The sequence below is a fragment of the Poromitra crassiceps genome (genome assembly GCF_964638095.1).
Source record: "Poromitra crassiceps genome assembly, chromosome: 4".
In the NCBI taxonomy this organism is placed as follows: domain Eukaryota; kingdom Metazoa; phylum Chordata; class Actinopteri; order Beryciformes; family Melamphaidae; genus Poromitra; species Poromitra crassiceps.
In genome coordinates, this window is record NC_139626.1 from 70,233,540 (window position 1) to 70,245,457 (window position 11,918).

General features: G+C 44.5%; 1 protein-coding gene across 1 annotated transcript in view; it reads left to right on the forward strand.

Annotated features, from left to right (window-relative positions):
* kcnh1b (potassium voltage-gated channel, subfamily H (eag-related), member 1b) overlaps positions 1 to 11,918 on the forward strand; it is a gene marked incomplete at its 3' end in the record, with an annotated part of 135,200 nt that overhangs the window by 39,632 nt on the left and 83,650 nt on the right. The window lies entirely within an intron of this gene.

Genomic DNA, 11,918 nt, shown 5'->3' on the forward strand with positions numbered 1-11,918 from the left:
GTAGAGCCTTCCTTTTAGGCGGCTGCTGACCCCTCTCACAGCAGTACTGTGGCTGCCCAACTGTGTTGCAGTGTGTGTGTGTGTGTGTGTGTGTGTGTGTGTGTGTGTGTGTGTGTGTGTGTGTGTGTGTGTGTGTGTGTGTGTGTGTGTGTGCATGTGTGTGTGTGACTGTTCACACTGCGGTGTAATGCAGAGTTGTGTTTCTCAGCTCACAGTTTGTCCCTTCGGGGCTCCTGTAACGCTCTGTGAGCACCAGGGGTGCAGTGCAGTCTGGGTAAAACTATCCAGCTTCTAATTTAGATTCACATTTTTTTTCAGATTCAGATTTTTTAATTGGATGATTGCCCTAATTAGCTAATTATGTGATGTCATCAGTGATGACGTCATCAGTGATGTCATCAGTCTGAGGCTATATAAGTGATGGGAGTATAAGTAGGTAGAAACAATTTTGTGCGTTATCCACCCCCTTTTTTTCTGCATCCATATCATGTCCTATCGTGTCATGAATGACCCCTTTGATTAATCCATTGACCCCTTGTGGGGGTCCCCACCCCCAGGTTGGGAAGCACTGGTATAAGGTACTTAACAATAGTCAGTTACCTACAATACAGTAGATTGCAGTCGGCAGGCTCCCAGTTTGGAGAAACAGAGAGCAACCTCGACCACAGCAGCATGTTCTGACCCAAACAGCCCTCTGTGGTGTAACACGGTGGAGATACATGTTCTGACCCAAACAGCCCTCTGTGGTGTAACACGGTGGGGAGATACATGTTCTGACCCAAACAGCCCTCTGTGGTGTAACACGGTGGAGATACATGTTCTGACCCAAACAGCCCTCTGTGGTGTAACACGGTGTGGAAGTACATGTTCTGACCCAAACAGCCCTCTGTGGTGTAACACGGTGGAGATACATGTTCTGACCCAAACAGCCCTCTGTGGTGTAACACGGTGGAGATACATGTTCTGACCCAAACAGCCCTCTGTGGTGTAACACGGTGTGGAAGTACATGTTCTGACCCAAACAGCCCTCTGTGGTGTAACACGGTGGGGAGATACATGTTCTGACCCAAACAGCCCTCTGTGGTGTAACACGGTGTGGAAGTACATGTTCTGACCCAAACAGCCCTCTGTGGTGTAACATGGTGTGGAAGTACATGTTCTGACCCAAACAGCCCTCTGTGGTGTAACACGGTGTGGAGATACGGACGTTCTATGGTTGGGAAGATGTTGCCCTCTATCGTTGCAACGGCCTAAAAACTGTGCTTAGTGCCAGGCGCAGCGCAGATTAGTGGGCGTGTTGAATCTGTCTGTGCCAGCAGGCGGAGCTGGCCAGGGAGAAGAAATCACACCTGTGCGTCATGACCCAAATTATGACCATATATGGGATCTAATTGATGCAATCAGGGGGTGCACTCCAGGTATATACCTGGGCACCAGACGCGCGCCAAGCGCGCACCATGTGAGATCCATCCATTGTTCCACCTCCCCTTTCCCCAAGTCTTAGGTTGTAACTTATAGGCAATAAAAGAAAATAATTGTGAAAATGCCAAGAACTGTCTGAGATCGTCTTTCCTGCACTTACAAACTGGTGCCGAAAGCCGGAAGAAACCAAGAGAATGAAACAGACGATTCATGACTGAAGCTGCGAGGAAAGACAAAGGAACCACCATGACGGACATTCCCAGAATGAAAAGAATACGAGGGGTGGTAAGAGCAGCTACAACCAGACTTTTAAATAAGATTGATGGGGAACTAACGAAGAGGGAACCGGACCTTGATGTATTGGAAGAATATATGGAACTGTTGTTAAGCAAGGAACAAAGTCTCACTGAATATGACAGAGACATTGAAGCAGAGACTGATGTGGAGGAATTGGAAGATGAAATAAACACTGCTCTGGAATATATGGATGGTATATGTACACGGAAAACAAGGATTAAACAAGCAACGCGCACAGGCTCAGATGGAAATTCAAGCGCTGGTTCAGACCGGCAGAACAGACAAAGAAATCACAGTCACACAGTCAAACTTGCCAAACTTGTCATACAGAAGTTTTCTGGAGAAATAAGTGAATGGCAAGGATTCTGGAGTCAATATGACACGGCCATACACAAGAACGACAGTTTAACAAAATCAGACAAGTTTAATTACTTGAAGTCATTCCTACATGGCACAGCTGCCAGTACGGTAGCAGGCTTTGCTTTGTCCGATGATAATTATGATTCTGCAATTCAAATGTTAACAAGTCGATTTGGCCGCAAAGATTTGGTGATAAATGCCCACATGAATAAATTATTAAATTTGACTCCAGTGAAGAGGGCAAATGATGTGGCGGCTTTGCGTAATTTGTATGACGACTGTGAAGTGCAGGTGCGCAGCCTGGATGCGCTGGGAGTTGTATCCGATGCATATGGTAGCCTATTGTGTCCCATATTGCTCAAAATGATTCCAGAAGAAGTTGCTCTTGCTTTCACCCGAAAGGAAGCTGACCAAGAGCTCAAAGCAAAGGAACTGATGGACTTTCTGAAATTGGATGTGGAAAGCAGAGAGAGGACAGCTAATCTGACTCAAAGAAAAGACAGTTTCCAACATGAGGAAAGGAATGTGCGCCATGATCGGGAGCGCGAGAAGGAGCGCAGAATGAGACGATCATATGGCACCACAGCTTCAGCTGCGACATTTCATACATGGAGTCCAAATGAAGAAAATGACTGTCTGTTCTGTGGAAGACATGATCATAAGTCCCGAGAATGCACAGAGTTTACTGTGGATATCAGAAGAGAAAAACTGAAACGTTTTGGTAGATGTTTTTCATGTCTTGGGCCCAGACACATCGCGCGTAATTGCAGAGCGCACAGTATTGTGTGTGATCTATGTGGCAAAAGACATTATAAAACAGTCTGTGTGCATCAAACAAAACGTGTTCCAAATGATAAAAATAATGAATCAGATCCCACAGATACTGTAGTCTCAGTTTCTCCATGCAATGCTGAAGGCAACACTGTATTGTTACAAACTGCTACTGTTTGGATAGATGCGCCTAGACAACGACAACTCGCCAGATGCTTGCTCGATGGTGGGAGTCAGCGCAGTTTTATTCGAGAGGATATTTCTGCTATATTAAATCTACCCGTAGTGGGGACAGAAACAATAAGACTACACACATTTGGCTCTGTAACCTCCAAAAGAGTAATTGCGAAAAAGGTTAAAGTGCGCCTGAGAAATCTGAAAACAAATGAAGCAGTGGATGTAGAATTACTTGAAACTCCGACAGTGTGTTCTGCAAACATGCAAATAGCAGATGAAAAAATAAGAAGATCCCTTGAAAATAAAGGCCTGCAAGTTGCCGACACGCCAGTAAGAGGCATGGAAACAGAGGGTCTTGGAATTTTGATCGGAGGAGATCAATATTGGAACATAGTCTCAGGACGCACAGAGAGACTTGACAGTGGACTTGTGGCTGTGGAGAGTAAATTTGGATGGCTGATTCAAGGTGCAGTGTCTATACCTGTGATGAGCGTCACCACCGAACCCGAACCTCTGGATGTTGGAGTCTTTCACCTGAGTGTTGGAGACGAACAGATGCTGACAGATCAACTACGCAGCTTCTGGGAAACGGAGTCCCTAGGGATTCATTTGGAAAGTGGGCGGAGCTCAGACGCAGATGCACTGCTTAAGTACCAACAATCGGTAAAGTACAACAATGGCAGATATGAAGTTTGTTTGCCTTGGAAGGATAACAATTTAAATTTGACTTCTAATTACAATACAGCAATGAACCGATTAAATAGTCTGACTAGACGATTTAAGAACAATGACCAGCTGTTTGAGAAATATAATCAAGTGTTTCAAGAATACATCACAGAGGGCATCATTGAAGAAGTAACCGACTGTGAAACAGAAAATCCAGTATACTATCTGCCCCATCATCCAGTGATTAAAGAAAACAGAGCAACTACAAAAATGCGGATTGTTTTTGATGCCTCCTCACATGAGAAAGACAGCAATTCTCTGAATGACTGTCTGTTGACAGGACCAAATTTAAATCCTGACCTGCTGAGCATTCTGATCAAATTCAGACAGCACAGAGTTGCAATGATGTCAGACATAAGTAAAGCTTTCTTGCAAATATCTTTAAATCAAAACGACAGAGATGTGTTGAGATTCCTATGGCTTAAAGAGAAACCAGTGACTCCAGGAGATCTGAAGGTGAAGATCATGAGAATGACCCGTGTACCATTTGGTGCATCTGCCAGTCCCTTTCTGTTGGCTGCAACAATCAGGCATCACCTCAAACAATATGAACAAACATATCCAGAAGAAGTCAAAATATTGGACGAGTGTTTGTATGTAGATGATTTTATTGCTGGAGCACAGAATGTTGATGAAGCCATGGAGTTGTATCAGAAAGCAAAAGAAATGATGTCAAGTGCAAGCATGGAATTATGCAAATGAAGCACAAATTCTCAAGAACTGCAAAATAAATGGAATATTGAGCATGATACAGAACCAGTGGAAATCAAGGGTCAAAACCCACTCAAAGTTCTGGGAATAACATGGAAAACAAGCACTGATGAATTTGTGTTTGAAACAGATGAATTGACTCAACATTTACAGGACAAACGAGACACCAAACGAGGAGTGTTGCAGTCTGCTGCCCGTATCTTTGACCCCATTGGCTTTCTATCACCATTCACTATACGTGTAAAGTGCCTTTTCCAACAAATGTGGCAAAGAGGACTTGAATGGGACGAAGCACTTCCTACTGATCTGGCAGATGAATTCCATCAATGGTGCTCAGAAATTCCTCTTCTGAAAATGATTTCAATTAATCGTCGTTATGATGTTGAATTGTCAGACTGTAACAAGGCCAATGCAAAATATGTAAATAAACGTGAAATTCATGTATTTACTGATGCCAGCGAAAAGGCCTACTGTGCAGCAGCATATCTGCGCTGTGAGAATGAAAATGGACAATGTTCTACCAGTCTAGTCGCCTCAAAAACTAAAGTGGCCCCTCTGAAGAAACTAACCCTCCCTAGATTGGAGTTGATGGGAGCCCTTATTGGAGCTAGACTTGGAAAATTCATTATGACAAATCTAAAAATGCAGGACAGTGAGATGCATTTCTGGACCGACTCAATGATAACATTTCACTGGATTAGGAGCAATTCTAAACAGTGGAAGCCATTCGTGGAAAACAGTATGTGAAATCCAAGACTTGACTTTACCTGAACACTGGAATCACTGTGCTGGAAAGGAGAACCCAGCTGATCGTGGAACACGAGGAACCAGTGTACAAGTATTGAAGGAGGATGCCCTCTGGTGGCACGGGCCGGAGTGGCTGAAAGACTCTGATTATGGCTTGCCAAGTGAAGTGAAGATCAAAAATGAGGATATCAAGGAGTATGTTGTTCAGAATGCACTAACTGAACACGAATGCATTGTGGAACCCATTCTTGAATTGGAGAAGTACAGTGGACTCAGTAAAGTATTGAGAATAACGGCCTGGATACAGCGTTTTACGCATAACGCACAGAATGGAGAAAAACGCACTATGAGTCTGTGCACTGCGGAGATCCAGCAAGCCGAGCGATATTGGATTAAACTGAGCCAAAGAAACAATTTCGCAAAGGAAATCAACAGTTTGAAAATAAAAAAAGAATTGGACAAACAGTCAAAAATCGCTGCTCTGAGACCGTTTCTGGATGAGGATGGACTTTTACGCGTAGGAGGGAGACTGCAGGAAACCGACTGGTCATACGCTCAGAAACATCCATACATCCTACCTGGTAATGACAGGTTTTCCGAACTCTTGATTGCCAGAGCACATGAAGAGGTAATACATTCAGGCTTGCAAGCTACACTCACGCAGATCAGAGAAATGTATTGGATGCTCAAAGGCAGACAAATGACAAAGAGATGTGTCAGATTTTGTTTGATCTGCAAACGCACCCGAGTCAAGGCCGGACAACAAGTTTGCGCACCGTTGCCAAGGGAACGTATAAATGAGGCCAAAGCATTTGAAATAACTGGTGTGGACTTCGCAGGACCGTTGTATGTTAAACCACACAAGAAAGTCTACATAGCCTTATTCACCTGTGCAGTAACCAGAGCGGTGCATCTTGAACTTGTGAGTGATCTGTCTACTGACGCATTTTTATTGGCGTTCAGAAGATTTATTTCCAGACGTGGTGTATGCAGCATCATCTATTCTGATAATGCTAGGACCTTCAAAAGAGCCGAACAGGATCTAAAATCTTTGTGGAATCTGATGAAAGGAAAAGAAATGCAAGAAATGTTTGTGGAGAAGAGGATCACATGGAAATATATTGTGGAGCGAGCTGCCTGGTGGGGGGGCATGTGGGAACGCCTGGTCAGATCAGTTAAAACATGCCTACGGAAGGTACTGGGAAGATCCTGCCTTGAATCTGATGAAGTTCAAACCTTGATCTGTGAAGTGGAAGCTGTGGTAAATTCCCGCCCTCTTACTTACATCCACACAGACACCAGTGAACCCTCTCCTCTCACACCTGCTCATTTTCTAACGGGACAACGGCTCACTACCTTGCCTTCATATCCCGTCCGTGATTCCAGTCTGGATGGAGCCAACAAAATCCAACTAAATAAGAGATGGCAATATCGCCAGAGACTGACCAATCAAATTTGGCGTCGTTGGATGAAAGAATATTTAATGGAGCTTCGTTCTGCACATCACGTGAGTCACTCAAAACAATCTGTTCCTATTAAAGTTGGAGATGTTGTATTAATACATGAAGATAAACAACCAAAACACATGTGGAAAATGGGACGGATTCAGGAAACGTTCGTTGGAAGAGATGGAAAAATCAGGTCATGTGCCATTCGACTTCCATCTCGCCTTGTTCTGAAAAGACCAGTTCAATTGCTCTACCCATTGGAAGTAGATGAACATTAACTCTGGAAGATCTAAGTTCATCGGGCCGGAGTGTTGAATCTGTCTGTGCCAGCAGGCGGAGCTGGCCAGGGAGAAGAAATCACACCTGTGCGTCATGACCCAAATTATGACCATATATGGGATCTAATTGATGCAATCAGGGGGTGCACTCCAGGTATATACCTGGGCACCAGACGCGCGCCAAGCGCGCACCATGTGAGATCCATCCATTGTTCCACCTCCCCTTTCCCCAAGTCTTAGGTTGTAACTTATAGGCAATAAAAGAAAATAATTGTGAAAATGCCAAGAACTGTCTGAGATCGTCTTTCCTGCACTTACAGGGCGTGACCAGCGCACTCGATATTTTGGTGTCGGGCTACAGCGCGGCCTTAAGCATTATAACCACGCCTTTTAAGCATAAAATTATGCACAACCTGCTCATTGGAGAAGTGCAGTAAACAAATCACAAGCTTCCCTTTTAAGCTCCAATTCCACGGAGCGATCCAGTCCGGTCAGAAAAGCCGACCAAAGCGCTCTGAGCTCCCCCCCTCCCTGTTTCATCCCCGTCTGTATCCATATAATATTCCATATTATTATGCTTCTGAAACCAATCTCACTGCAGTTTAAATACTGCAAGCATGTAAATACGCTACACTATAGCAAGATCAAAGTGAAAAGAATGTTCTAAACGCATTGGCTAGAAAAATATGGCCTATCCCTATGTGGCCTATGTCATGATGAGATTAGATTGGTGAAAGTTTTTCCAGATTAGAATGATCTGGAATGTGTGTGTGTATGTGTGTGTGTGTGTGTGTGTGTGTGTGTGTATATGTGTGTGTCTGTGTGTGTGTGTGTGTGTGTGTGTGTGTGTGTGTGTGTGTGTGTGTGTGTGTGTGTGTGTGTGTGTGTGTTTGTGTGTGTGCGTGCATGTGTGTGTGACTGTTCACACTGCGGTGTAATGTAGAGTTGTGTTTCTCAGCTGACAGTTTGTCCCTTCGGGGCTCCTGTAACGCTCTGTGAGCAGCAGGGGTGCAGTGCAGTCTGGGTAAAACTGTCCGGCTTCTAATTTAGATTCACATAACACTCCCCACCTCCCCCCCCCACCCCTTCCCCCACCCCCGCTCCATTTGACCATAACACACCTTCTTAACTGACTCTACCATACCTTACCTTACTGTACTGTATGTTACTGGATCTCATCTCTGTTGGGTGAAAACCAGCGGTGTCAACGCAAGTAAGGCAGTTTACCCACCTATTTTCAGATCACCTGTACAAATCAGTGAGGTGGGTAGATCAAAGATCAAAGGCGGACGGACAAACCCGTCTTTATTGTCACACGACAACCCAACACACACATGCTGCCAGCCACACACGCACGCACGCACACACACACACACACACACACACACACACACACACACACACACACACACACGCCTTTCCTTCCGCCAGTGGAACTAGTCACAGTGCCGGGTTACCCTGCAACCCGCCTCCACCTGAAAACGTAAGAGCGGCAACACGGAACGGTGCGAATGGTCAGCTCATTCATAAAAATAAATACAGGGGAAATCACCTCATGCAGCAAGAAAGGCATAAGTGAAAGTAAAAAAAGGCGGCCAGGAGGAATGCTCCGTGCCTAGTAAGTAGGTTAGGCTTTATGCTCAAATGATGTTGACATTAGTAGGTAAAATTAACGGATATAATAATAAGCTTCCGAGGACTATAGCTGTCTGCGGCGAGTTGGTCTGAGGATATTCCCTCTGGAAACCAGCTCCAGAACTGCAATCCGTCTAGCTAGCCAGTTGTGCATTCCCTTACAAAAACTACCAACGTTATAGTAGTCATGTGCATTTATGGAATATAAGAATTAGCCTTGTAGCCTACCTAATAGGCTACATGATGGTGCATCTGTGATCCATAAAGTCGATCAGATGAATATTGAAAGCCTTGTTACCATGCTGCATGTGGACAACACTTTCGTGTTTTATCAGTTTGATCCTTAACGACCGCAGCTGCATGTCGTTGGCTAGCATAAACCGGCAATGTTTGGTTGTTGAAGGAATTTGTTCATCATACAGTAGCCTAGGCTACACTAACCTATGAAAATATTCATTTGGGCTAGGAGGAGGTGGGTGGAAATGCCTTCGCTCGCCTTTCAATCCGGGAGTGGTGGCTGTCACCTGAAAGCACACCCCAAGACGGGAATGTGGCGGTGCTGCTTGGCTGTGTGTGAAAGCAATTTCTGTGGCGAGGCTGCCGGCTTTGCGGGCCTTCTGAACTTTAATTTTGCGTGATCTGTGTGTGAAAGCGGCTACACACACACACACACAAACACACACACACACACACACACACACACACATGCTGATGGTGTATCTCGACCCCCTGGGGTAGAGGGGCCCCTTTACAGAGCAGGCTCTCCATCAACGTACTGGGCAGAGAACGTGGCCTTGCAAATGACTCAAATTGCCATGCACCCCCGAAATACGCCCGTGTTCAAATAAGAACACACATTAGATCTAAATTGGTGCCATTTGCAATATATATATATTTTTTTTTGTAAAATAGTCAGTAGCAATGTCACAAAATGATATGCTTATTACATAAAATCAACATTTCTCAACATTTAACATGTTAAAGTCAGCAGTCATTTCAGAGCTACATTGAAAGAGACAGCTCCCTCTCAGGTGCTGCTTAAATACTTTGACTGTCTGTTACCAGGTGTCAGAGCGCTGTCCATGGTTCTGATAGCTTGCTCTATGACACGTGTCAAACTCAAGGCCCGGGGGCCAAATCCAGACCGGCACCTAATTGTATGTGGCCCGCGAGAGCTAGCAAAAAATACAATTTGTGCAATACAATTCTAATTCTAAATAGTTCTAATAGTTGTAGGGTACTAGTTGTCTGTTTGCCATTATTTTTTACTATATTCTGCTTTCAGAGCGAGTTATTAATTATTAAGTTACTACTAAAAACCAATACAAATCTAATCAGAGGCAATTATGTAACATGACACACAGTCACTTACAGCCAGTTGGGATGTTTGCTTTCTAAAATAGCTCTACTACAGGGGATGTGTTGCATTTAATAATCATAAATGAGAGACAGGGTAGGCGACTGTTGGAGCAAGACAACAATATGACCAAATCAGGGAGTCCCGGTGATATCGCCACGTCATCGGTATCGGCCGATAAAGGCTTTAAAATGAAATATCGGCATTGGCGAAAAACATTTCTGCTGATATGATATGCCAATAAAATTACACTTTCATTCTGCCTAAATGCTCAATGATTGACTAAATGCATGAATGAATGACTCTTACAATTTTGTTTGAAAGAAAATTTGACATACAAAAAAAATATATGGCATGTTTTACATAACCTAATTTGAAATAGTTTTCTTATTTTGTCCAGTGAATGTCTACAGTTTCAAAATAATTGTATTTATGTCTGCATCTACCAGTGGGCCATCATCATAAGAGTAGGCATACAGTAATAATGTGAAATTAGGTGGGGGGAAAATGTGCGCATATATCGGCATCGACAATCGACCCATTGGAATGAGTCATGCAATCAATCAATATTGGCATATCAGATATCAGCAAAAAAAGAAATCGACTATCATGCATCCCTAGACGAAATAGAAGAGATCTTAATGATGAGGGAAACAGTCGTCCTGACGTTAGAGCCAAACCACAGGCTGAGCAGTGGCGCCGGGCTCAGACTGCAGTGGAGAATCTAATTAGGAGGCTGAGCTCAAACAGGCTGTGTGGCATTACAGCAGGTGTCAGCCTGTATCACTTACTATAGTTTTTATTTCGTTTTTTATTTTGATGTTCAATTCAGTTTAGCTTCAATTCGTTTCCAGAGTGAGTTTGCTCGTTTCAGTTCAGTTTTTTTATTAGTTTGAGTATTAGTTGTAGTTTATACAGGGCGCAACCTCTAGGGCGAACCAGCGAGGCATGGTACAAATGCCAACTGTGCGAGACTGCAACGACTAGGGCCTGCAAAGACTAGGGCCTGCAACGACTAGGGCCACAGACACACTGCAACGACTAGGGCCTGCAAAGACTAGGGCCACAGACACACTGCAACGACTAGGGCCTGCAACGACTACGGCCACAGACACACTGCAACTACTAGGGCCTGCAACGACTAGGGCCACAGACACACTGCAACGACTAGGGCCTGCAAAGACTAGGGCCTGCAAAGCCTAGGGCCACAGACACACTGCAACGACTAGGGCCACAGACACACTGCAATGACTAGGGCCTGCAAAGACTAGGGCCACAGACACACTGCAACGACTAGGGCCTGCAAAGACTAGGGCCACAGACACACTGCAACGACTAGGGCCTGCAAAGACTAGGACCACAGAGGCTCAGCGACAGCCCAGACATGGCAACACATCCAAACACGTGAAACTTTGCACAGACATGTTAACAGATCCAATGAACTAAACAATCTGTCCATGTGACACACTGCAGACGTTTGCTCATAGTGTTTTTCATTAAAACAAATGAGGGAAACTTGGGGCAGTAATGATAAAAATGTACAAAAGTTAAAATAATATTTGTAACAGTTTTGAGGAATACATGGAACATCAAATGATAAAATAATTTTCTTGAGAAAATACAACAAAACAACCATCAAACAGGCTCATTCAGACCCCGTTTGTATCTTCTCGGGATGTCTCCAGCTTCTCGGTTGTGAAACTACAGATCTGGCTCTGCTTCTGGATTAGCAGGTCCTGAGGTGCTGGAGCGACCTTCAGGAAGGTCACGCACCCTCTCTGTCCTCTCCTCTGTCATCATGATGACGACCGCTGCTCACAGTCAACTCCACAGAGAGTTGCTGGGTCATCTCTTCAAAGAGATGATGGAGGACAGGCCGGTATTGACGTGTGATTCGTGTCCCTTCTGCCGATGCGTTCTGAGGGAATAACGCTGAGTCAGGAGTGCGCTGTTATTGATAAGCTGAGCTGTGGCTTCCAGAGGTTAACC